The 27,095-nt window shown below is 40.7% G+C and overlaps 1 protein-coding gene across 1 annotated transcript in view; it reads left to right on the top strand.

Annotated features, from left to right (window-relative positions):
• LOC115628083 (hemicentin-2) overlaps window positions 1-27,095 on the top strand; it is a 291,265-nt gene that overhangs the window by 194,035 nt on the left and 70,135 nt on the right. The window lies entirely within an intron of this gene.

Raw genomic sequence — 27,095 nt, forward strand, 5'->3', positions numbered from 1 at the left:
GGGTATAATAATGGAATAAATGCTGCAATGACCAAGTATTTGCAGTAAGTGTTGGTACCCGGCTCAGTATGACTACTACTGACGCAGTATTTAATACTCTATACATGAAATGTACAAGATTATATTAGATTTGCGCGAGCTGAAAAATGTAACAGACAGAAGGAGGCGTGGCAGTCCCTACAAAGTATATACAGGTATACTCGTAGTATTGATCAGCATGACAAGACGAGTCGATCTAGCCCTGTCTCTCCGCCTGTCAGTATGTATGATCACCTAGATCTCAGAGACTATAACAGATAGAGACACCAAATTTTGCATAAAGATGGCTTATATGTGTACGCTATACGAGTTAGTTTTATTTTTTTGATTTTCGTCCGCTTTGGGTGATTTTCGCAAACGCCGTTCGTGTAATCTCGTATAATTTTAGTCTCAGGTGCCTTCTATGAATACGCAGAAAATGTATATTTCTCCGCCGCGATTAGTAACTTTCGCTTTGGCAAATACCACCAGTTAGCTCTTATTTGTCCGTATTATAATATATCAATTTGAGAGGAAGTTATAGCCGTCAAAGCAATCTCTGCCCAAGCGCAGACCCCATCTGTTGTTGCTGCTGCTGCTTTGGGTCAACCTTGTCCTGCATATATTCTCGACCACAGACACCCATAGACACACATAGATAAGCATAGACACAAAATTCCTATATAAATGTGTAGTTATACACCCTTTACGTGAATTCAAATTTTTTTATTTCTATAATTATTCTACACATATGTATTTTCATTTACTTAAATTTTCTTAAAGCTATTAATTTTACAGATATGACCAGAGTATTTCAAAGTCGGGACACCCGACGATTTTCGGCTTTGATGCTTGCTCTTTAACGCAATTATCGGCTTTCTCTTCTTGAAGGATTGTATTTTTGGAATATGTTCCGATACAGCTTCATACTTTCTCTTTTTTATAATTGTTTCGATTTCAAGCTTGTCCAACAATGAAGTCACCTGATTATACTCTGTACATGAAATGTATAAGAGTATATTAGGTTTGCGGGAGGTGAGATATGTAACAGGCTGGAGGAGGTGGGGCAGACCCCACAAAGTACATATATTCTTGATACACATGACAAGATGACAGGACTAGATGGACATCTAGAGCTAGACCGAATTTTGTGCAAATATGCCTTATGTGTGTATGCTGTGCATGTTTGTTTTATTATAGCCTGTACCCAAAGGCTGAAAGGTGAAAGGCTATACTAGTTTTGTGCGCATGTATGTAACACACAGAAGGAGGCGTGGCAGACTCCACAAAGTATATATATTCTTGATCAGGATGAGAAGCCGAGTCGATATAGCCTTGTCCGTCCGTCCGTCTGTCTGTCCGTCTGTCCGTATGAACGCAAGGATCTCAGAAAGTATAAGAGCTAGAATAACCAAACTTGGTTTCCATATTCTCCTAAGACCGAGAAAGTACGAGTTTGAGTTTTTTTCGATGCACCCCCCCACTCCCTCGCAATTCGTGTTTTTTCTTATAACTTCCGCAATTCTCGGAATTTTGAAATCAATTTTGGTAGGTACATCCAGTTAGTACTAATGTGTCCGTGTGCCAAATTTCATTATGATAGGTCAATTCTGAAGAAAGTTATAGCCATAAGTAAAATCGCTGCTCATGCGCTGCCTGCAGCTCTGTTGGCAGTAGGTACGTGATGTAAATGTATGCTGTTAAAACTGAACATAAACATGTATTCTAATTTAATTTAATTAATTCATTCATTCATTCCTTTTTTTTAATAATTTAATTTTTTTTTTAAATTTTTTTAAAATTAAAAAAAAAATTTTTTTTTTAATTTTTCTTTTTTGTGGAGAGTTCAGGCTATTTTACTGTCGGGCTTGCTCGACTGTAGCGTTCTATCTTGTTTTTTGGATCTGTCTGTCCATCTGTCCCTTTCCCCAAGCCTTCGCAATTAGTTACTTGGAATTTTTCACTCACTCGTGTTCACGAGAGCAGAACAATCAATATGCCCCAAATTTGTACACTAAACGTCACAATAAACACCAACTCACTAGCACTACAAGGACCAGCCGTCTTAAATTCAACGGGAAAAAGCCCTCTACATTTGGCCATATATGAAATATTCCGTGGGACTCGGCGATACGAGGTCTGCATTTCAGGTGGAGGTTGGCCTGGCAGGCAAGCGATAGAACCCGAGTGAAGTGTGATGTATACGGACGCCGTTGTGGGTGCCTTTGTGATTCTCATTGTGCCATTGTGCTTAGTGTTGACGGCGCTCCACTGCCAAAAGTTGATGTATCTTTTAGAATGGTCCTCCTGGCAGAGCGTATGTGGCAGGCAGGAACGCGTGGGACTGCGCTGATGCAGAGATGTGGGTCATAGCTGCGCCTGTGGATAAGCACCTGAACTTGCCGGTAGGCGTATTGCTACTGGGCCGGCCAATATCCAACCGAAGATAGTCTCTTGGCCCAATAGCGTGCCGAAAATGTTTCGTTGGAGGCCGTCAAATAAAATCGATGGAAGCATTTCCGCAGCGATAAGAAGAGAAAAATAAGAGGTCAGCCAACGGTAAATTTGGCAGGTCTCTCAAGGCGTCGTGGTGGATCGTGCAAGATGGTAGATTCCCTGCCAAACTGCAGTCTTGATTTTGATGGTGATACGGCATACAGATATGAATATGCCTTCTGATCCAGAACCGCTCAGTGCACGTGGCTTGTGGATCGTGCCCGACTGAAGAATATTCACTACGGTCCTCCTGGCAAAAGTACACCTTAAATATTGCAGAAAAAGTGGTTTTGCACGATGGATTCGGGGAAGTAGCAGCTGTAGCATGCGTGGAAGCGCTTATAGCTGGGAACGGTGAAGGAGCACCACGATGCATAAGTATATGGTGGCGGTCTTAACACGTGAAGCAATTATGTTGACTCGTACAATCGTTGAACTGATGACCCCTTGCGAAGCAGTTAGCATATAGTTTTTATTTTTAAACATTGGCTTCCTTCTCCTTAACGAACATTTGTAGAAATCGAGGGCACAGACGGATCGGATGATTTTCTTTAGCGCAAAGTGAGCAAGTTGATGCTTTGATGCTGATCTTGGCTTGAAACAGTTACTCTTTTGAGTGCAAACTCTTTCCGTGAAGGCAGCTTGGATTGATTCAAACTCAGTCCAAATTGGAATATCGGCTTTATCTATTACGGAATTCTCCCATAACGATAGCATCATGATCGGAAGCTCGGACAAGTATAAGACACCAGAACACAATCCCAATTACTGGTTTCGATCTTTAAATGCTCTAGAGCAGTCAAGCACCCCTGGATCGTTGTTTAGAGTTTCTTTAGTGCAGCTTCTTACTCTCTATCTATAACGGACTGATTCTGTATTTGCTCATTCGGCTGAGCCGTGCACTGCTCATAAACTGAGTAGCAGAAGTCATACTTCGCTTGGATGAGGAACAGCTCACTCCTGCTTTCCTTAGTGGCTGCCAGGGTAAGTGTTTTGGAGCATATCTTACTTTCCTGCTCCATTTTGAGCAATAATGCCTTAATCTGGTTACGGCGGACTATTACGCTAGTCATTACAATACATATACATTTCCAATTCAATTCAGCTTAAGCTTAAGCTTCAGTTACAAAATTTGATTTAGTTTTAATTGACGTTGAAAAATTGCATTTAATTTTAATTTTATTTGTTTGTGCGTACTACTGATATGTATAGTTAAGGTTATTTAGATGTGCCATTGCAAGTGTGCTTAAGTTTTTAGTTTGAAGTGAGTTTCGTTGGTTATTGACTTAAAGTGATGCAATAGATCGTTCCACAGCCTTTCCGAACTTGTTAATTTATATCTAGTGCAGACCAAATTATTTGTTCTTCTTGAAGTGGAGAAACTGAATCTTTCGTACAAATAATTTGGTTGTTTATGTATTATAGTTCGATGTAAGAAAATTAATTTGGTTTTTTGTGTCATTGGTACAGGGTATTTAAGAGTTGTGCTTGATCGACTTAGGCATACATTTATTCTTTCTTTTTTTTTTTGGTCCCACGCCAATTTGCGGAAACGCCAACTAATTGTTAAAAAAATACAGCGCAAATGTTTGAGAAGCGCATCTGATCCCATTTATGAATTCCACTTTTATTGCTTATGTAGTACTGATATATCTCTATATCTATAAAACAGTTTGTCCTGACTGACTGATTGGTGATCAACGTAAAGCCCAAACGGTAAAAGCTAAGATGCTGAAATTTGGACTCAAGTATCCTTTCATAGTGTAGGTGCCTACTAAGAAGGGATTTTGGAAAATTCGAGCTCCAAAGGGGGAAAACAGGCTCCAACGTTGGTATGAAAAATCTACACTTTTCATCTGATTTCAAAGGCATTTCAAAGGCAGGGATTTTATGCGAAAGCACATGCAAGGTTTATTGCACTCAAAAGAACGTAAACTAAAAGGAAGACAAATTTTGAGCGTGGGATGATAAATATCTGAACGCACTGTTAAAGCAGAAAATCTAGAAACAACGAAATCATTAAAGAAAGACCAATAAATGTTTGATCACCAACCACAACCATCACGCACCTGCGTGAACATACTTCTCTGATGCAAGTCATATTGAACGTATAAGCTTTATTATCAGAAGAAGCAATAATATAGGAGCATGTGATGTACACCGCTCGGAAAGGAGATGTTGCCATAAAGCAAAGAAATGCAAGGTCTGCGGTATATTAACGTGGAAATTTTCAGATTGGATAATAGCTTTAACTGTAATGAGTACACCACTACCAAGGTGAACAGCTCTATCACGTCTATAGATTAAAAAGTTATTTCACAACATTTCAAAGTCAGATATTGTAGAATTTAACCACACCTCTGGGAATACATTTAAGTCAAATTCAAACGAAATGCTAGGCCCAATTTTGTTGGCAAGTCTTCAGCCCCCTGGTAGTGTTTAAGAATTTACGAGCTCCACATTTTTCATTTCCGAGAGGTAGCTCAGCGCCGGGCAGTGGCAGAGGATGTGCTCCACACTTTCCTCCTCCTCCTCGTCTCTGCTACTTCTTCATAATACGTTGAACGGGATGTTCAGTCTCAATGCAAGCCTGCTAAGCGGGCAGTGGCCCGTGATTATCCCCACTACCATGGAGATCTCATTCCTTTTCAGCTTCACAAGCTTTGTATATACGAGTTTGTGCTCTCCCAGCGCTGCTGTACCATTAAACGTGCATGGTTGCGCGTCAAGAGCCGAAAGGATGTGTGATCGCTCCATGTGTGTGATCGCTCCATTGCAGTTTTCTGTCCTGGATGACTCCCAGCTACTTTGCACTGGGGCTGAATTTAAGGGGAACTCCTGTTAGTGTGGGTGGCTGGAGTTCCGGAATCTTGTACTTTCTTGTGAAAAGTACTAGCTCAGTTTTAGTAGGATTTACTTCGACAGAGCTGTCCTCATGAGGGGACGGAGAGTCTGTGGGTATTTACCACTGCAGATTATGGCACATCGTCTGCGTAGGCTATGACTGCATGACCTTCCATTTCCATTCGCCGCAGCAGCTGGTTAACCATCAGCAACCACAGTAGCGGAGACAGAGCTCCGCCGTGTCGGATGGGGTCCCCCTAGTTCGGCGTTCACAGCCCATCTAGTGAGCAGCTGACTGATTAAGTTTACCAGGGAAACATCTACTCCAATATATTGTTGAAGGCCCCCTCGATGTCCAAAAAGGCTACCAGTGAGTACTCCTTGACATGGAGTGAGTTTTCTATTCTAGAGACCAGGGAATGTAGGACAGAATCAGTGGACCTGCCTTTGCTATATGAGTCTTGTGAGTTCAACAGCAGTACCGGGTTAATAGACTGTCTGAGGTATATTTCTATTAGTTTTAGTGAAGGTATCCACCAACGTATACTATTTCTTGATGAGTAATCTCAGATAGTACCCCCCAGTTGGTTTTCTTAAGATTTTTAATGCCAGAAGGGGTGTAGTACCCTAGTCTAAAGTATATGAGCCTGTGGTCCGAGAATGAGTGATCATTCAGGACCCTACAGGAAAGGATTCTATGCGAGAGAAAGTTGGACGCAAACGTGACGTCTAACACCTCACTGCGGTTTTTAGTTACAAAGGTGGGGTCATTAGTAGTAGTAGAATATCATGTGAATGTCGCATCGCCTTCTGCACTGTTGTCTTCTAGAAGGTCCCGCTCGGAATAGAGCCGACCCAGTACGTTTCCGTAGTCGGAGCCAGTCGAGATTTCATCCCGTAGATTCCCGGAAGGTTCATCTACATTGACGTCCATCTCGTCCTCGTTGGGCGGCTCTATTTGTGTTTGTATTCTCGGCGAGAGTGCATAGTGCTCTCATATCCGCCAACTTGATTTTGTCAAACTCGTAGTTTAGGCGCCCTTCTGCCACATTCAGCGAATGTTCTCCGAATTCGTTGTTGAGCATGAGGACGACGTGCATTGTTACTATTTTCGTCGCATCCGCGGGCTTGGCCGAGGTCCAAGCTGTGGCTTTAGGGTGCGATGGTGTGTCCTTTGCGTTGACCATAGCAAGATGTACTCCCGGATATACCTCTCCCACCCTACTATTTGTCTGCTTGTATAGCTCAGCCGACCTTTCATCGTGACATTATATGAGCTTTCGTACTCTTCCTTCGTCGCTGGCTCCGGCGTGATTGGCGCATCACCATGACATCGAAGGATCTGAGCCGCTGCGCGTTCTTCGCTGAATCCGGCTTTCTCTGGATCTTGGTTGATTTGCTGCGCTATTTACGACCATCGCTGTCCCCTCGGGCGCGACCAGTGCAGGCGCACCAGCAGTCGATGGCTCACTGATGATATGCTCGGGACAGCTCTTGGGTTAGCGGTGGAGGTTTGAGATTGTCGGCTGGCTGATCATTTTGGCTCTGGTTCATCTTGTTGCCTACAGAGCGTGGACGAAACATAGCTCTTTTTACAGCGGAAGTATCAGTTCCTACCGGCCTCGGTGGAGGGACGGTCTCCAGTTTTTTGCTTTTATTCAGTTTTGGTGTCGACGTATTCATTATGTTGGACTCCCATCTGTGGCGGAGAAGGGGCTGGGCCCACGGGAGCAGAGAATCGCAGTACCCGGGCTAGGCTAATTAATCCGGGATTACCCCGGATGCTCCGTGAGCGACTGGGCTATTTAAGAGGGCCCCCAGCCAGGCTGATCTTCGGTACGGGTCGCATGACACCTTGATCGCAAGCCATGAGCCTCGTCGCAAAGCCATGATCAAGGATCGTATCCAGACAACTCAACTATTAAGAAGTTGGGTGGTGTAGTTCTGGTCTCTGATCTTTGCTGGACACCGTCAACCGACAACGCAAGGGACAGATTGTAGTGCCATTACCAGCCGGCACCCTCTTGCAGGGTTTAACTCGAGGAATTTTCTGCCGGCCAAACTAAGGAAGGCCAAACTAAGGATTTAGGAACAATTTCTAGTTCTTGAAAAATTTTTAGTAGGCAGTACCAAAGAACCGGCAGGGACACCGGAATTGGATCATAAACTATCAGAAGCGGTGGCCTTAAAACAAATACTCGCTTCCGAGGCACCATGGTTATAAGGAAAGAAGAGCGCGCAGGTGACAAGATCAAAGCAGTGTCGATCATTACACGAGAGAGGGGAGCTCGTATTTATTCTTACGAACGCGAGAAAGAGGTTCAGAAGGTTTTTGAAAAGGCGCACTATTCCATTTCACGCCAAAATAGGGGTCGTTGAAACAGTAATTGGGGAGGGAAAAGGGGATGTGTCGAACAGAATACTTGGAGATGTTGCAGAGACAGCATTGGTGAGCAGTCAATGTTCTGAGGAGTCGATGGGAGAGGAGCGAGTGACTGGGGTGAAAATAAGGTGCCAAAGGAGGTACTTTCAAAAATTGAGTCTCGCACGCACTTGATTAAATGCGTTTTCAAGCTGTTGATCACGCTCACGTTGCAGGCGCATGTGTTCACTCATTGCCTTAAGTTGATTTTCCCGAGCTAAAAAAGCATCTTTAGCATTATCAAATCCTTCGAGTAATTCAGTTTTCGATCGATAAGGCATATATTGGACTAGCAAGCTGTAGAAAAAGTTCTCTGGATCAGATGTAGCTATAAATTATGGCACTCTTACAACTGCAGGATTATTCCTTACAGCCATTTTACTGTTATGATAGCGTAATAAGTCTAGTATCATTGTCAACACTTTCGTCTGTTTCTTTTGCTTTCTTATTATAGAAAGGTTCAAATAACATTACAAATTCTGTGAGACTCATATTAGAACAAGTAAAAAAGCTAAAGTCGGGTGTCCCGACTTTGAAATACTCTGTACATATGTTTACAATAATTATAGAAAACAAAAAAAAATTAAGTAAATTTAAAAAAAAGAACAAGATAAAACGCTACAGTCGAGCAAGCCCGACAGTAAAATAGCCTGTACGCTCAACAAAAAGGAAAAATTAAAAAAAAAAAAAATTTTTTTTTAAATTAAATTATTAAAAACAAGAAAGGAATGCTAAAGTCGAGCAGGCTCAACTCTTAAATACCCTGTACCACCCCACAAAAAAGTAATTAAATTAATTTTATTAAATTAATTAATTAATTTAATTTAATTTAATTTAATTTAATTTAATTTAATTTAATTAATTAATTTAATTAATTAACTAAACTAATTTAATTTATTAACTAAATTAAATATAAAATATTCCATGCATGCATAGATACATTTACATCAGAATCGTGCCTTATGCGTGTTTGTGTACTTGTACATATGTATGTATGTGTGCATTGGGCCTGGTTATATGGCTATAACTTTCTTTCCGATCATTCTATCATAATGAAACTTGGTATATGGATATATAATTACTAACCTAATGTGACTACCAAACTGTCTGAGGTATATTTCTATTAGTTTTAGTGAAGGTATCCACCAACGTATACTATTTCTTGATGAGTAATCTCAGATAGTACCCCCCAGTTGGTTTTCTTAAGATTTTTAATGCCAGAAGGGGTGTAGTACCCTAGTCTAAAGTATATGAGCCTGTGGTCCGAGAATGAGTGATCATTCAGGACCCTACAGGAAAGGATTCTATGCGAGAGAAAGTTGGACGCAAACGTGACGTCTAACACCTCACTGCGGTTTTTAGTTACAAAGGTGGGGTCATTAGTAGTAGTAGAATATCATGTGAATGTCGCATCGCCTTCTGCACTGTTGTCTTCTAGAAGGTCCCGCTCGGAATAGAGCCGACCCAGTACGTTTCCGTAGTCGGAGCCAGTCGAGATTTCATCCCGTAGATCCCCGGAAGGTTCATCTACATTGACGTCCATCTCGTCCTCGTTGGGCGGCTCTATTTGTGTTTGTATTCTCGGCGAGAGTGCATAGTGCTCTCATATCCGCCAACTTGATTTTGTCAAACTCGTAGTTTAGGCGCCCTTCTGCCACATTCAGCGAATGTTCTCCGAATTCGTTGTTGAGCATGAGGACGACGTGCATTGTTACTATTTTCGTCGCATCCGCGGGCTTGGCCGAGGTCCAAGCTGTGGCTTTAGGGTGCGATGGTGTGTCCTTTGCGTTGACCATAGCAAGATGTACTCCCGGATATACCTCTCCCACCCTACTATTTGTCTGCTTGTATAGCTCAGCCGACCTTTCATCGTGACATTATATGAGCTTTCGTACTCTTCCTTCGTCGCTGGCTCCGGCGTGATTGGCGCATCACCATGACATCGAAGGATCTGAGCCGCTGCGCGTTCTTCGCTGAATCCGGCTTTCTCTGGATCTTGGTTGATTTGCTGCGCTATTTACGACCATCGCTGTCCCCTCGGGCGCGACCAGTGCAGGCGCACCAGCAGTCGATGGCTCACTGATGATATGCTCGGGACAGCTCTTGGGTTAGCGGTGGAGGTTTGAGATTGTCGGCTGGCTGATCATTTTGGCTCTGGTTCATCTTGTTGCCTACAGAGCGTGGACGAAACATAGCTCTTTTTACAGCGGAAGTATCAGTTCCTACCGGCCTCGGTGGAGGGACGGTCTCCAGTTTTTTGCTTTTATTCAGTTTTGGTGTCGACGTATTCATTATGTTGGACTCCCATCTGTGGCGGAGAAGGGGCTGGGCCCACGGGAGCAGAGAATCGCAGTACCCGGGCTAGGCTAATTAATCCGGGATTACCCCGGATGCTCCGTGAGCGACTGGGCTATTTAAGAGGGCCCCCAGCCAGGCTGATCTTCGGTACGGGTCGCATGACACCTTGATCGCAAGCCATGAGCCTCGTCGCAAAGCCATGATCAAGGATCGTATCCAGACAACTCAACTATTAAGAAGTTGGGTGGGTTAGTTCTGGTCTCTGATCTTTGCTGGACACCGTCAACCGACAACGCAAGGGACAGATTGTAGTGCCATTACCAGCCGGCACCCTCTTGCAGGGTTTAACTCGAGGAATTTTCTGCCGGCCAAACTAAGGAAGGCCAAACTAAGGATTTAGGAACAATTTCTAGTTCTTGAAAAATTTTTAGTAGGCAGTACCAAAGAACCGGCAGGGACACCGGAATTGGATCATAAACTATCAGAAGCGGTGGCCTTAAAACAAATACTCGCTTCCGAGGCACCATGGTTATAAGGAAAGAAGAGCGCGCAGGTGACAAGATCAAAGCAGTGTCGATCATTACACGAGAGAGGGGAGCTCGTATTTATTCTTACGAACGCGAGAAAGAGGTTCAGAAGGTTTTTGAAAAGGCGCACTATTCCATTTCACGCCAAAATAGGGGTCGTTGAAACAGTAATTGGGGAGGGAAAAGGGGATGTGTCGAACAGAATACTTGGAGATGTTGCAGAGACAGCATTGGTGAGCAGTCAATGTTCTGAGGAGTCGATGGGAGAGGAGCGAGTGACTGGGGTGAAAATAAGGTGCCAAAGGAGGTACTTTCAAAAATTGAGTCTCGCACGCACTTGATTAAATGCGTTTTCAAGCTGTTGATCACGCTCACGTTGCAGGCGCATGTGTTCACTCATTGCCTTAAGTTGATTTTCCCGAGCTAAAAAAGCATCTTTAGCATTATCAAATCCTTCGAGTAATTCAGTTTTCGATCGATAAGGCATATACTGGACTAGCAAGCTGTAGAAAAAGTTCTCTGGATCAGATGTAGCTATAAATTATGGCACTCTTACAACTGCAGGATTATTCCTTACAGCCATTTTACTGTTATGATAGCGTAATAAGTCTAGTATCATTGTCAACACTTTCGTCTGTTTCTTTTGCTTTCTTATTATAGAAAGGTTCAAATAACATTACAAATTCTGTAAGACTCATATTAGAACAAGTAAAAAAGCTAAAGTCGGGTGTCCCGACTTTGAAATACTCTGTACATATGTTTACAATAATTATAGAAAACAAAAAAAAATTAAGTAAATTTAAAAAAAGAACAAGATAAAACGCTACAGTCGAGCAAGCCCGACAGTAAAATAGCCTGTACGCTCAACAAAAAGGAAAAATTAAAAAAAAAAAAAATTTTTTTTTAAATTAAATTATTAAAAACAAGAAAGGAATGCTAAAGTCGAGCAGGCTCAACTCTTAAATACCCTGTACCACCCCACAAAAAAGTAATTAAATTAATTTTATTAAATTAATTAATTAATTTAATTTAATTTAATTTAATTTAATTTAATTAATTAATTTAATTAATTAACTAAACTAATTTAATTTATTAACTAAATTAAATATAAAATATTCCATGCATGCATAGATACATTTACATCAGAATCGTGCCTTATGCGTGTTTGTGTACTTGTACATATGTATGTATGTGTGCATTGGGCCTGGTTATATGGCTATAACTTTCTTTCCGATCATTCTATCATAATGAAACTTGGTATATGGATATATAATTACTAACCTAATGTGACTACCAAACTGTCTGAGGTATATTTCTATTAGTTTTAGTGAAGGTATCCACCAACGTATACTATTTCTTGATGAGTAATCTCAGATAGTACCCCCCAGTTGGTTTTCTTAAGATTTTTAATGCCAGAAGGGGTGTAGTACCCTAGTCTAAAGTATATGAGCCTGTGGTCCGAGAATGAGTGATCATTCAGGACCCTACAGGAAAGGATTCTATGCGAGAGAAAGTTGGACGCAAACGTGACGTCTAACACCTCACTGCGGTTTTTAGTTACAAAGGTGGGGTCATTAGTAGTAGTAGAATATCATGTGAATGTCGCATCGCCTTCTGCACTGTTGTCTTCTAGAAGGTCCCGCTCGGAATAGAGCCGACCCAGTACGTTTCCGTAGTCGGAGCCAGTCGAGATTTCATCCCGTAGATCCCCGGAAGGTTCATCTACATTGACGTCCATCTCGTCCTCGTTGGGCGGCTCTATTTGTGTTTGTATTCTCGGCGAGAGTGCATAGTGCTCTCATATCCGCCAACTTGATTTTGTCAAACTCGTAGTTTAGGCGCCCTTCTGCCACATTCAGCGAATGTTCTCCGAATTCGTTGTTGAGCATGAGGACGACGTGCATTGTAACTATTTTCGTCGCATCCGCGGGCTTGGCCGAGGTCCAAGCTGTGGCTTTAGGGTGCGATGGTGTGTCCTTTGCGTTGACCATAGCAAGATGTACTCCCGGATATACCTCTCCCACCCTACTATTTGTCTGCTTGTATAGCTCAGCCGACCTTTCATCGTGACATTATATGAGCTTTCGTACTCTTCCTTCGTCGCTGGCTCCGGCGTGATTGGCGCATCACCATGACATCGAAGGATCTGAGCCGCTGCGCGTTCTTCGCTGAATCCGGCTTTCTCTGGATCTTGGTTGATTTGCTGCGCTATTTACGACCATCGCTGTCCCCTCGGGCGCGACCAGTGCAGGCGCACCAGCAGTCGATGGCTCACTGATGATATGCTCGGGACAGCTCTTGGGTTAGCGGTGGAGGTTTGAGATTGTCGGCTGGCTGATCATTTTGGCTCTGGTTCATCTTGTTGCCTACAGAGCGTGGACGAAACATAGCTCTTTTTACAGCGGAAGTATCAGTTCCTACCGGCCTCGGTGGAGGGACGGTCTCCAGTTTTTTGCTTTTATTCAGTTTTGGTGTCGACGTATTCATTATGTTGGACTCCCATCTGTGGCGGAGAAGGGGCTGGGCCCACGGGAGCAGAGAATCGCAGTACCCGGGCTAGGCTAATTAATCCGGGATTACCCCGGATGCTCCGTGAGCGACTGGGCTATTTAAGAGGGCCCCCAGCCAGGCTGATCTTCGGTACGGGTCGCATGACACCTTGATCGCAAGCCATGAGCCTCGTCGCAAAGCCATGATCAAGGATCGTATCCAGACAACTCAACTATTAAGAAGTTGGGTGGTGTAGTTCTGGTCTCTGATCTTTGCTGGACACCGTCAACCGACAACGCAAGGGACAGATTGTAGTGCCATTACCAGCCGGCACCCTCTTGCAGGGTTTAACTCGAGGAATTTTCTGCCGGCCAAACTAAGGAAGGCCAAACTAAGGATTTAGGAACAATTTCTAGTTCTTGAAAAATTTTTAGTAGGCAGTACCAAAGAACCGGCAGGGACACCGGAATTGGATCATAAACTATCAGAAGCGGTGGCCTTAAAACAAATACTCGCTTCCGAGGCACCATGGTTATAAGGAAAGAAGAGGGCGCAGGTGACAAGATCAAAGCAGTGTCGATCATTACACGAGAGAGGGGAGCTCGTATTTATTCTTACGAACGCGAGAAAGAGGTTCAGAAGGTTTTTGAAAAGGCGCACTATTCCATTTCACGCCAAAATAGGGGTCGTTGAAACAGTAATTGGGGAGGGAAAAGGGGATGTGTCGAACAGAATACCTGGAGATGTTGCAGAGACAGCATTGGTGAGCAGTCAATGTTCTGAGGAGTCGATGGGAGAGGAGCGAGTGACTGGGGTGAAAATAAGGTGCCAAAGGAGGTACTTTCAAAAATTGAGTCTCGCACGCACTTGATTAAATGCGTTTTCAAGCTGTTGATCACGCTCACGTTGCAGGCGCATGTGTTCACTCATTGCCTTAAGTTGATTTTCCCGAGCTAAAAAAGCATCTTTAGCATTATCAAATCCTTCGAGTAATTCAGTTTTCGATCGATAAGGCATATACTGGACTAGCAAGCTGTAGAAAAAGTTCTCTGGATCAGATGTAGCTATAAATTATGGCACTCTTACAACTGCAGGATTATTCCTTACAGCCATTTTACTGTTATGATAGCGTAATAAGTCTAGTATCATTGTCAACACTTTCGTCTGTTTCTTTTGCTTTCTTATTATAGAAAGGTTCAAATAACATTACAAATTCTGTAAGACTCATATTAGAACAAGTAAAAAAGCTAAAGTCGGGTGTCCCGACTTTGAAATACTCTGTACATATGTTTACAATAATTATAGAAAACAAAAAAAAATTAAGTAAATTTAAAAAAAGAACAAGATAAAACGCTACAGTCGAGCAAGCCCGACAGTAAAATAGCCTGTACGCTCAACAAAAAGGAAAAATTAAAAAAAAAAAAAATTTTTTTTTAAATTAAATTATTAAAAACAAGAAAGGAATGCTAAAGTCGAGCAGGCTCAACTCTTAAATACCCTGTACCACCCCACAAAAAAGTAATTAAATTAATTTTATTAAATTAATTAATTAATTTAATTTAATTTAATTAATTAATTTAATTAATTAACTAAACTAATTTAATTTATTAACTAAATTAAATATAAAATATTCCATGCATGCATAGATACATTTACATCAGAATCGTGCCTTATGCGTGTTTGTGTACTTGTACATATGTATGTATGTGTGCATTGGGCCTGGTTATATGGCTATAACTTTCTTTCCGATCATTCTATCATAATGAAACTTGGTATATGGATATATAATTACTAACCTAATGTGACTACCAAACTGTCTGAGGTATATTTCTATTAGTTTTAGTGAAGGTATCCACCAACGTATACTATTTCTTGATGAGTAATCTCAGATAGTACCCCCCAGTTGGTTTTCTTAAGATTTTTAATGCCAGAAGGGGTGTAGTACCCTAGTCTAAAGTATATGAGCCTGTGGTCCGAGAATGAGTGATCATTCAGGACCCTACAGGAAAGGATTCTATGCGAGAGAAAGTTGGACGCAAACGTGACGTCTAACACCTCACTGCGGTTTTTAGTTACAAAGGTGGGGTCATTAGTAGTAGTAGAATATCATGTGAATGTCGCATCGCCTTCTGCACTGTTGTCTTCTAGAAGGTCCCTCTCGGAATAGAGCCGACCCAGTACGTTTCCGTAGTCGGAGCCAGTCGAGATTTCATCCCGTAGATCCCCGGAAGGTTCATCTACATTGACGTCCATCTCGTCCTCGTTGGGCGGCTCTATTTGTGTTTGTATTCTCGGCGAGAGTGCATAGTGCTCTCATATCCGCCAACTTGATTTTGTCAAACTCGTAGTTTAGGCGCCCTTCTGCCACATTCAGCGAATGTTCTCCGAATTCGTTGTTGAGCATGAGGACGACGTGCATTGTTACTATTTTCGTCGCATCCGCGGGCTTGGCCGAGGTCCAAGCTGTGGCTTTAGGGTGCGATGGTGTGTCCTTTGCGTTGACCATAGCAAGATGTACTCCCGGATATACCTCTCCCACCCTACTATTTGTCTGCTTGTATAGCTCAGCCGACCTTTCATCGTGACATTATATGAGCTTTCGTACTCTTCCTTCGTCGCTGGCTCCGGCGTGATTGGCGCATCACCATGACATCGAAGGATCTGAGCCGCTGCGCGTTCTTCGCTGAATCCGGCTTTCTCTGGATCTTGGTTGATTTGCTGCGCTATTTACGACCATCGCTGTCCCCTCGGGCGCGACCAGTGCAGGCGCACCAGCAGTCGATGGCTCACTGATGATATGCTCGGGACAGCTCTTGGGTTAGCGGTGGAGGTTTGAGATTGTCGGCTGGCTGATCATTTTGGCTCTGGTTCATCTTGTTGCCTACAGAGCGTGGACGAAACATAGCTCTTTTTACAGCGGAAGTATCAGTTCCTACCGGCCTCGGTGGAGGGACGGTCTCCAGTTTTTTGCTTTTATTCAGTTTTGGTGTCGACGTATTCATTATGTTGGACTCCCATCTGTGGCGGAGAAGGGGCTGGGCCCACGGGAGCAGAGAATCGCAGTACCCGGGCTAGGCTAATTAATCCGGGATTACCCCGGATGCTCCGTGAGCGACTGGGCTATTTAAGAGGGCCCCCAGCCAGGCTGATCTTCGGTACGGGTCGCATGACACCTTGATCGCAAGCCATGAGCCTCGTCGCAAAGCCATGATCAAGGATCGTATCCAGACAACTCAACTATTAAGAAGTTGGGTGGTGTAGTTCTGGTCTCTGATCTTTGCTGGACACCGTCAACCGACAACGCAAGGGACAGATTGTAGTGCCATTACCAGCCGGCACCCTCTTGCAGGGTTTAACTCGAGGAATTTTCTGCCGGCCAAACTAAGGAAGGCCAAACTAAGGATTTAGGAACAATTTCTAGTTCTTGAAAAATTTTTAGTAGGCAGTACCAAAGAACCGGCAGGGACACCGGAATTGGATCATAAACTATCAGAAGCGGTGGCCTTAAAACAAATACTCGCTTCCGAGGCACCATGGTTATAAGGAAAGAAGAGGGCGCAGGTGACAAGATCAAAGCAGTGTCGATCATTACACGAGAGAGGGGAGCTCGTATTTATTCTTACGAACGCGAGAAAGAGGTTCAGAAGGTTTTTGAAAAGGCGCACTATTCCATTTCACGCCAAAATAGGGGTCGTTGAAACAGTAATTGGGGAGGGAAAAGGGGATGTGTCGAACAGAATACCTGGAGATGTTGCAGAGACAGCATTGGTGAGCAGTCAATGTTCTGAGGAGTCGATGGGAGAGGAGCGAGTGACTGGGGTGAAAATAAGGTGCCAAAGGAGGTACTTTCAAAAATTGAGTCTCGCACGCACTTGATTAAATGCGTTTTCAAGCTGTTGATCACGCTCACGTTGCAGGCGCATGTGTTCACTCATTGCCTTAAGTTGATTTTCCCGAGCTAAAAAAGCATCTTTAGCATTATCAAATCCTTCGAGTAATTCAGTTTTCGATCGATAAGGCATATACTGGACTAGCAAGCTGTAGAAAAAGTTCTCTGGATCAGATGTAGCTATAAATTATGGCACTCTTACAACTGCAGGATTATTCCTTACAGCCATTTTACTGTTATGATAGCGTAATAAGTCTAGTATCATTGTCAACACTTTCGTCTGTTTCTTTTGCTTTCTTATTATAGAAAGGTTCAAATAACATTACAAATTCTGTAAGACTCATATTAGAACAAGTAAAAAAGCTAAAGTCGGGTGTCCCGACTTTGAAATACTCTGTACATATGTTTACAATAATTATAGAAAACAAAAAAAAATTAAGTAAATTTAAAAAAAGAACAAGATAAAACGCTACAGTCGAGCAAGCCCGACAGTAAAATAGCCTGTACGCTCAACAAAAAGGAAAAATTAAAAAAAAAAAAAAAATTTTTTTAAAATTAAATTATTAAAAACAAGAAAGGAATGCTAAAGTCGAGCAGGCTCAACTCTTAAATACCCTGTACCACCCCACAAAAAAGTAATTAAATTAATTTTATTAAATTAATTAATTAATTTAATTTAATTTAATTTAATTTAATTTAATTTAATTTAATTTAATTTAATTTAATTTAATTTAATTTAATTTAATTTAATTTAATTAATTAATTTAATTAATTAACTAAACTAATTTAATTTATTAACTAAATTAAATATAAAATATTCCATGCATGCATAGATACATTTACATCAGAATCGTGCCTTATGCGTGTTTGTGTACTTGTACATATGTATGTATGTGTGCATTGGGCCTGGTTATATGGCTATAACTTTCTTTCCGATCATTCTATCATAATGAAACTTGGTATATGGATATATAATTACTAACCTGACTACCAAATTTTAGTTCAAAATTCCAAGAATTACGGGAGTTATAGAAAATCAGTAATAGGGGGGGAGTGGGGACATGGACATGGCTATATCGACTCGGCTTGTCATGCTGATCAAGAATATATATACTTTGTGGGGTCTACCAAGCCTCCTTCTGTGTGTTCCATGTGCACTCGCACAAAACTAATATACCCTTGTACCCTTTGGGTACAAGGTATAAAAATGAAAGAATTAATTAATTAATTTAATTAAATTAAATTAGAATACATGTTTATGTTCAGTTTTAACAGCATACATTTACATCACGTACCTATGCGTGTTTATATGCGTGTATGTATGCAGCACAAAGTTGAACCAAAGCAGCAACAACAACAACAGCTGCGGGCAGCGCTGCCGACAGAGCTGCAGGCAGTGCATGAGCAGCGATTTTACTTATGGCTATAACTTTCTTCAGAATTGACCTATCATGATGAAATTTGGCACACGGACACATTAGTACTAACTGGATGTACCTACCAAAATTGATTTCAAAATTCCGAGAATTAAGGAAGTTATAAGAAAAAACACGACTTGCGGGAGAGTGGAGGGGTGCATCAGAAAAAAAAACACAAACTCGTCCTTTCTCGGACTTAGGAGAACCTGGATACCAAGTTTGGTTATTCTAGCTCTTATACTTTCTGAGATCCTTACGTTCATACAGACGGACGGACGGACAGACGGACATGGCTAGATCGACTAGTCTTCTCATCCTGATCAAGAATATATATACTTTGTGGGGTCTGCCACGCCTCCTTCTGCCTGTTACATTTTTCAGCTCCCGCAAACCTAATATACTTCTGTACATTTCATGTACAGAGTATAAAAATCATAATCAGAATAGTCCGAAGGACGTTTTTCATATCTTTCGAAGATATTACTACAATAGCCAGTGGCGTGACCCGTTTTGTCAAATTGCAATACTCGATAACGCTGTTCTGGCTTTCTAGTGTTAAGGAAAATACAACTTCGTGAACTATCACGTAACGGGATATGAAATAAGCGATACGCACATTCAGCAGCTGTTACTTGTCGTTCATGAAGAATTTTCATACAAATCCGAAATAGCTTTCGTAAATATCTGATTCTTCACGTTGTATTTGTTGTTGCATGTGCTATTCCAACATCTACTCCTTCAGGTTCTCCTTTTGACAAGTACTTTGCAACGTAATACGCTTTCGCTTCATTTAAGCCGCATAGCTGAATGTCCATGTTACCCGTCTACAGTCTCAATAAGTCTGGATAATAATTATTTACCCAAGCATCATCTTTTCTACGCTTAAGTAAACAAATTCATCCTGCATTACGAATAAAGTCATCTGAGGAATGAGACACTATCTGAGTCTCATTTCATTCTTGCCGTGGAAAGTTAAATCGACATCTTACAGAATTACTATTTTCGTACACGTTTCTGTACGTCGATGAATTTCACATTTTTTGACAGCATCGTGAAGTTCTGGATCTTTTTCTGCTGTAGGCATTTTACAGGAACAGTTACGATCAAGAACAAGTTTTCCTTCCTCTTTATCAAACTCTGGATGATTTTCTACCCGAATTACACGACATTGGAATTCAATGCGCCACCAATAATCTTTTATTCTCCCTCCAAAAATTTCGTTATTATAAATTGTCGGCTTAATATTACTGGGTATTTTTATACCCTGTACCCAAAGGGTGAAAGGGTATACCAGTTTTGTGCGAATGTATGTAACAGGCAGAAAGAGGCGTGGCAGACCCCACAAAGTATATATATTTTTAATCAGGATGACAAGACGAGTCGATATAGCCATGTCCGTCTGTCTGTCTGTTCGTCTGTCCGTCTGACCGTCTGTCTGTATGAGCGCAAGGATCTCAGTAAGTACAAGAGCTAGGATGACCAAAATTGGTATCAAGGTTCCTATAAGCCCTAGGCAGATCGAGTTTGTTTATTTTTTCTGATACACCCCCCACTCCCCCGCAATTCGTGTTTTTTCTTATAACTTCCGTAATTCTCGGAATTTTGAAATCAATTTTGGTAGGTACATCCAGTTAGTACTAATGTGTCCGTGTGCCATGATATGCACTGTTCATCATGATAGGTCAATTCTGAAGAAAGTTATAGCCATAAGTAAAATCGCTGTTGTTGTTGCTGCTTTGGTTCAACTTTGTGCTGCATACATACACGCATATAAACACGCATATAAACACGCATAGGTACGTGATGTAAATGTATGCTGTTAAACCTGAACATAAACATGTATTCTAATTTAATTTAATTAATTCATTCATTTTTCATTCATTTTTTTTAATAATTTAATTTTTAAAAACAAATTTTTCCTTTTTGTGGAGAGTACAGGGTATTTTACTGTCGGGCTTGCTCGACTGTAGCGTTCTCTCTTGTTTTCTATTAGATTTTGCGTCTTGTAAATATCGAGTTTACTCGGATCTACATCAGGTCTACCATGATCTATTGGTAATGCCTTTCGTAGATCAAACCAATTGAGATCATTTGAGCTAAAAGTTACAAAATATGTTGGAGGTCCCAAACATCTAATTTGGGCTAGAAGCTCATTCAAAGCTGATCTCCAATAAACTGCCGATCGTCCCAAATTTTTCACGTAAATATGTATATCTTCGACTACTCCATCTTGATTACAAATTTTTTTCCACATGCTGATATAGTACATTTTACTCGATAATATTCAAAGAACGATAAAGCATAAAAGAGGTAATCGTTACGTTGAAATCTAGTGTCGCTCCCAAAATTCTGTACTGAAAATAATTTAATGGTGTTATGTTTATTGGCCTTGGTTCTTTAAGTCCATTTTTTCCGTATGGAAATAAAAAATACCAGGCAAATTCCTCTGCTTTCAGTTCATGAGCTACATTTACAAAATTGTCAGTTGTTTTACGGGTAATTTCATTAAGATTCCGTGAAACCAGCAATTCATCTTCTACATTAGGTTGCATCACATCAATGGATGCCATCACTGATGTGTGCAGTGGAATTGTTTGATTCATTGGTTGTTGTGGGGCTGGAATTCTTGGAGTTAATACTCTTTCAGTAATGTGTTATGTTTGATTTTCTGGCTCTACAGAATCGGGTATATCAAAAACTTCAACATCAACATAGTCAATTGTGTATTGAACATTTTTGTTACTTGTTGTTCGTTTGCAAATTCTCACAAATTCGTCTAAATGATCGCATTCGATAATACAAGCTCTTCCGTTGTCCTTTGCTTTTGCACCTTTTGGACCGCACGAATGAGAATCAGAGAAGTAATATTTGTTATCATAATGCATCACTCCGAATGATTTTCCTTCTGATATCAGTACTCCTGCATTATGATTTATAAAAAGTTCTACAAAAGCTTGTCGAAGTGTAAGTCCAAAGGTTGATTCATTTACTTGGTCATTTAAGCTTCCGAATAGGCTTGGTTCATCATCAACATTTATTTGAAGTCGTTTGTTGAATATAATAAGATCATCTTTAATAACGTTAAAATTCCGTATGAGACTTATTTCCGTTTGAAATCTGATATTACTGTAGATCTGATCACCCGCTATCATATTAAAATTAAGAATATTTGTTGACCAACATTGTGGCGGAAGAATACAAGCTCTTACAATGTTTGCCAATACCATAGCACAACATTGTACATCTGCAAATCCTGATATAAATATACTTGTACATATTATCATTAGCTTGATGCCATGAGGCACGTAAAATTCTTGATGAGTCGTTAATTCTCATGTAAGCACTAGTACTCTATGTTGATTCCTCATTGACTTCAACTTCATTCTGTAACGACACTTCTTCTACAAGTACTCTTATCTTCTTCATGAAGCGCAATGTTATTATTGATACTAACATCTTTGTACAGAGGATTGTTTGCTACTAACCAATACAAGGCATAATATACTTTTTCTCTAGATATCGAAAACTGTCGGGTTACATTAATATTTTCAAGACGCTGAGTAACAACGACAATACCAGCATTATTGGACTTTCTTGGAAGCATGTTAGGAAGATTTTCAGTAACTTCAAAAACATCTTGTGCAAACAATACCGCCTGACCTCAACTTGATAACTTTAACAAATGGAATGATACGTGAAATTAATCGTTGTTCAAACTGTGACAAATCTCTAATAACTTCTGGAATAGGCCCTGGATCTAGATTATTCCAATACGATTTAGATGGTGCAGTCTTTTTCTTCGAATTTAAATGAGTCTTGCAGCGGTTACAAACAACTAAGTAATTTTTATACTCTGTACATGAAATGTACAGAAGTATATTAGGTTTGCGGGAGCTGAAAAATGTAACAGGCAGAAGGAGGCGTGGAAGACCCCACAAAGTATATATATTCTTGATCAGCATGACGAGACGAGTCGATCTAGCCCTGTCGGTCTGTCCGTCTGTCCGTCTGTCCGTCCGTATGAACACCTGGATCTCAGAGACTATAAGAGATAGAGACACCAAATTTTCCACAAAGATGCCTTATGTGTGTATTCTATACGAGTTTGTTTTATTTTTTTTTTTATTTTCCCCCCCACTTCCCCCCTATGGGGGTTTTCCCGATTTTCCATTCGTATAATCGCCTATATCTCGGAGACTATAAGACCTAGGAACACCAAATAGTCCCAGATGCCTTATGTGAATACGCAGAAAATGTATATTTTGGAATTTCTCTCTCTCCCCCCTCTCCCCCGCAAATCGTAACTCCCGTAATTCTTGGAATTTCGAACTAAAATTTTGTAAATACCCCCAGTTAGTTATTATGTGTCTGTGTGCCAAGTATCACTATGATAGACCGATTTAACGAGAAGTTATAGCCATAAATATATTTGCTGCTGCATAACTGCTCAAGCGCTGCCCGCGGCTGTTGTTGATGCTGGTGCTTTAGTTGACTGTAAACATGCTTACACAGACACGAATATACGAGCATAAACATACATACACTCACATAGACGCAATTACTTTTGTATATGTGCAATTATAAACCCTTTACGTGAGTTCGAATACCAAAAGAGGTAAAATCGAACTTTACATGTTACATTTTCAGCTCCCGCAAACCTAATATACTCTTGTATATTTTATGTACAGAGTATAATTATACATCGATCGACACCGTGATTAATATTGAAGACATTTAAATTCACTAAACCCTTCTGGACTGCCGCCACATGAATTGATGGTAAATCAAGGGTCGTAGCTCCTGAAAATCAATTTATTTTGCTACCACAAAATAAAACATCAAATATCTTTTACAGAGAACCTATGACGTAATAAAAAATACAAAAAAAAATCTAAAAACGAACAAAAAATCATTAAAGTAATAATATCAAAAATAAATTTCACTCCTTAGTAACTCATAGCAAAAAAAAAAGGGTGTGCGTGTGTTATAAAAGGTATAATTTTTAAAATTTTTGTAAAAATACCCGTGCGAAGCAGGGTCAGGATGCTAGTTTAAAATATGCACATACATATGTATACACATGTTTGCGCATAATTGCAAGCAACGCATGCACGCACAAATACATACATACTTGTATGTACATACATGCATTTTTTTTACGGTTATACTCGGGTAAAACCCGCGCAATACGCGAGACATACTCGAGTAAAACCTGCGCAAAACCCGAGTACTACTCGCGCAATGTCTGAAATGTTTGAAAGCAAACCAATGAAGGCTGGTACTTTTTCGCAGAAATAGAACGCTGGCTCATTCAAGTTCGATTATAAGAAAACTTAGCCCGTTCGAACTCGTTTGCAACCAAGCAAAGATCTGATTTGATTGCATTTTCAGCAAGAGTGGTTGAACATACTTGAACATACTCGTTGCTGTTCTCTGGTGTGGAAAGTTTGACGCAAATCGGAAAGAAATATTGTATTGTCATCAGTCTTTGACCCCTGTGCAAATTTTCAAGCTGATCAGACTTCTGGAAATTGGTAAAAATTACGCTGAAAGATTCCGTTACATACATGCATGCATACATACATACATACAGGTGAAGCTAATAAAAGCGTGTTCAACAAATAAAAAAGCTAAGGTCGGGTGAAAATTAAAATTAAATTAATTAAATTAAGAAAATTAAAAAAAAGTTTGGATCGATTTTACCTCTTTCGGTATTCGAACTCATGTAAAGAGTGTATAATTGCACATTTACATAGCAATTGCGTCTGTGTGAGTGTATGTATGCCTATGCGCATCTATTCGTGTCTGTGTAAACATGTGTGCAGTCAACCAAAGCACCAGCATCAACAACAGCCGCGGGCAGCGCGTTTTGCAATATTAGTTATTTTCCAATTTGATGTACTATTTGTAAGTTAGAGCACAAATAATCATCAATATAAGTATTATTTAGTGTAATACTAATACACGAACACACGTGAATACTCATCAAGTTGAAAAACAAATGGCAACATACATATGTGCCCTTTGAGGGCGGTAAGATTAGGCGTGGTCGGATTGGTCCAAAATTTAAGACAATTCTTATACAAGTATATGTCACTAGCAGGTCTTGCCCGTCTTTGCTGGGCTAAGTAAAATGTGCTTATAATTATAAGTTTATTTACTATATGATATTCTTCTTTCGACGCTCTCTAAAATTTTTTAAAGAGTTCATTTTCCAAATAGCAAATATAGTACAACTAGCAGGTATTGCCCGTCTTAACCCGGCTCAATATACTATAATGTTTCCAATTGTATTTATTTTGTGTGTGCATAACCTACCCATACGTTTATAGCCTGTACCCAAAGGGTGAAAGGCTATACTAGTTTTGTGCGCATGTATGTAACACACAGAAGGAGGCGTGGCAGACCCCACAAAGTATATATATTCTTGATCAGGATGAGAAGACGAGTCGATATAGCCATGTCCGTCTGTCTGTCTGTCCGTCTGTCTGTATGAGCGCAAGGATCTCACTAAGTACAAGAGTACAAGAGCGGATTTTTCAAACAAACTTTGGAGCTCGTTTTCACCCCTTTGGAGCTCGAATTTTCCAAAATCCCTTCTTAGTGCGCATCTACACTATGATAGGATACTTGAGCCCAAATTTCAGCATCCTAGCTTTTACCGTGTGGGCTGTGGGCTGTTGACGCGGTTTGCTTTTGTGCCCCAACATTTTTTTACAGGAAAACTCCAATATTTTAGGCCCCAAAAATATCAAAAAACCAAGTATACAGTTTTACTTGGAGATGTTCTGAGAGTATACAAACTAAGTTTGAAGTTTATCAGATGAAAACTGTAGATTTTTCATACAAACGTTGGAGCCTGTTTTCCCCCCTTTGGAGCTCGAATTTTCCAAAATCCCTTCTTAGTGGGCACCTAGACTATGAAAGGATACTTGAGTCCAAATTTCAGCTAATTTCCTAACCTTTATCGTTTGGGCTGTGCGTTGATCACCAATCAGTCAGTCAGTCAGTCAGTCAGGACAAACTGTTTTATATATATAGATAAGTACTATGTATGGTTATACGTACATACATACATATGTACATATCTTCGTTACGTACCGGGCGGACTGCCAGTCCTGACTTAACTGTGTGCTTCCTCAGCACGTTGTACGCGCGGTCGAGTTATCCCCGAAAAGTCCGACGCGGGATATTTAATTTTGATTTATAAATCGGGACGTCCCGCCAAAATTGGAGCGATATGTACATACATTTAAATTTTTCATGTAGGCGTTATCCACCTATATACATACATACATATATAAGTATGTATTAAATTTTTTAATTCAACACTAATTAACCGATTTCAAAAAAGAGGAGATTATCAATTCGTCTGTATTTTTTTTTTTTTTTTTTAATGTTTGTTACCTCGGTACACTCGACTGGTTGAACTGTTTTTAATGGTTCTTATACCATTTGAAAGCTGATGATTCCCATGTGGTCCCATTTCAATTTAGTCCAATTCTGACAATGGCATCCATGAGAAATCCATATAATTCTTAAAACATACAAAATGTTCATGGGTTTTAGATATCATGCGAAGGCACCCGGTAGATGAGTGTCAAATTTAAATGAGATATCATGTGAAATAGAATTTCAATTTCAGTATAATGCCGTCGAAAAAATCTAACCGTAACAATGCGTATAGCAAAAATACACGACCCCAGCGTTCTAAAAGCTCAAAAGTTAGAAGAACAAACTGCAACAAGAGCCGCAACTCAACAAATCAGAACAGAAGATATTCGCAGATGACAGAAAGACAGTGTGATGAACGTTTTCGACAAAATATATTGAGAACAAGAGTGGCGCTGTTTCATATGAGAAACACGTTTATTAGGTCTACCCATATTCATACACATTAGTTAGTGTACTTCACATTCACTAAAAATCCAAAAATAAACAACAATTAAAACAAAAAAAAAACCGATATCAAACTATTAAAAGGCACTAAAAAGTAAAAAATAATTGCGTATTCTTCTACAACTTAATATTCAATTATTCTTGCCAGCTCGTCTGCTATACAATTTCCCTCAATGTCCCTATGGCCTGGGACCCAGATGAGGTGAATAGAGAACTGTACTGACATCTCGTGAAGAGATTTGCGACAGTTCTGCACTGACATCGAGTTCGATGTAATGGCATTTAGGGATTTTATTGCCGCCTGGCTATCCTTGTATATGCAGGTTTCTCTGATGCCTATGGCTGAACATGGCAGCTTAAGGAGGGCTTCTTGAATAGCTATGATTTCTGCCTGGAACACACTGCAGTGGTCCGGGAACCTGAAGGCCTTTTTGATACCAAGTTCTTCGCAAAAGACGCCTCCGCCTACGCGGTTGTCTAGCTTAGAACCATCTGTATATATTCTGATTGAGTTTGTGGGGCCTGGAGGGCCGGAATTCCATTCTTCCCTAGAGGGAATGATGGTATGAAGGGGAGTGTGGAGATACTCCTTGGGGGTGCAGTAGTCAGTGACTGAGGGGATGGTGTCGTTTCCTCTCAGGATTTTGGCATGACCAAAACATTCTTCTGACCACTGGTTGGTTTCTCTCATGCGAAGCGCCACCAACGTAGCGTTCATTTTTCCCATGAGATGGATTGGGAATATTCCCAGAATCGCGTCTAGCGCGTCGTTTGGAGTGGTGCGTAGTTCACCC

This window comes from Scaptodrosophila lebanonensis, unplaced genomic scaffold (genome assembly GCF_003285725.1).
Source record: "Scaptodrosophila lebanonensis strain 11010-0011.00,11010-0021.00 unplaced genomic scaffold, SlebRS2 tig00000101-arrow-pilon, whole genome shotgun sequence".
Lineage (NCBI taxonomy): Eukaryota > Metazoa > Arthropoda > Insecta > Diptera > Drosophilidae > Scaptodrosophila > Scaptodrosophila lebanonensis.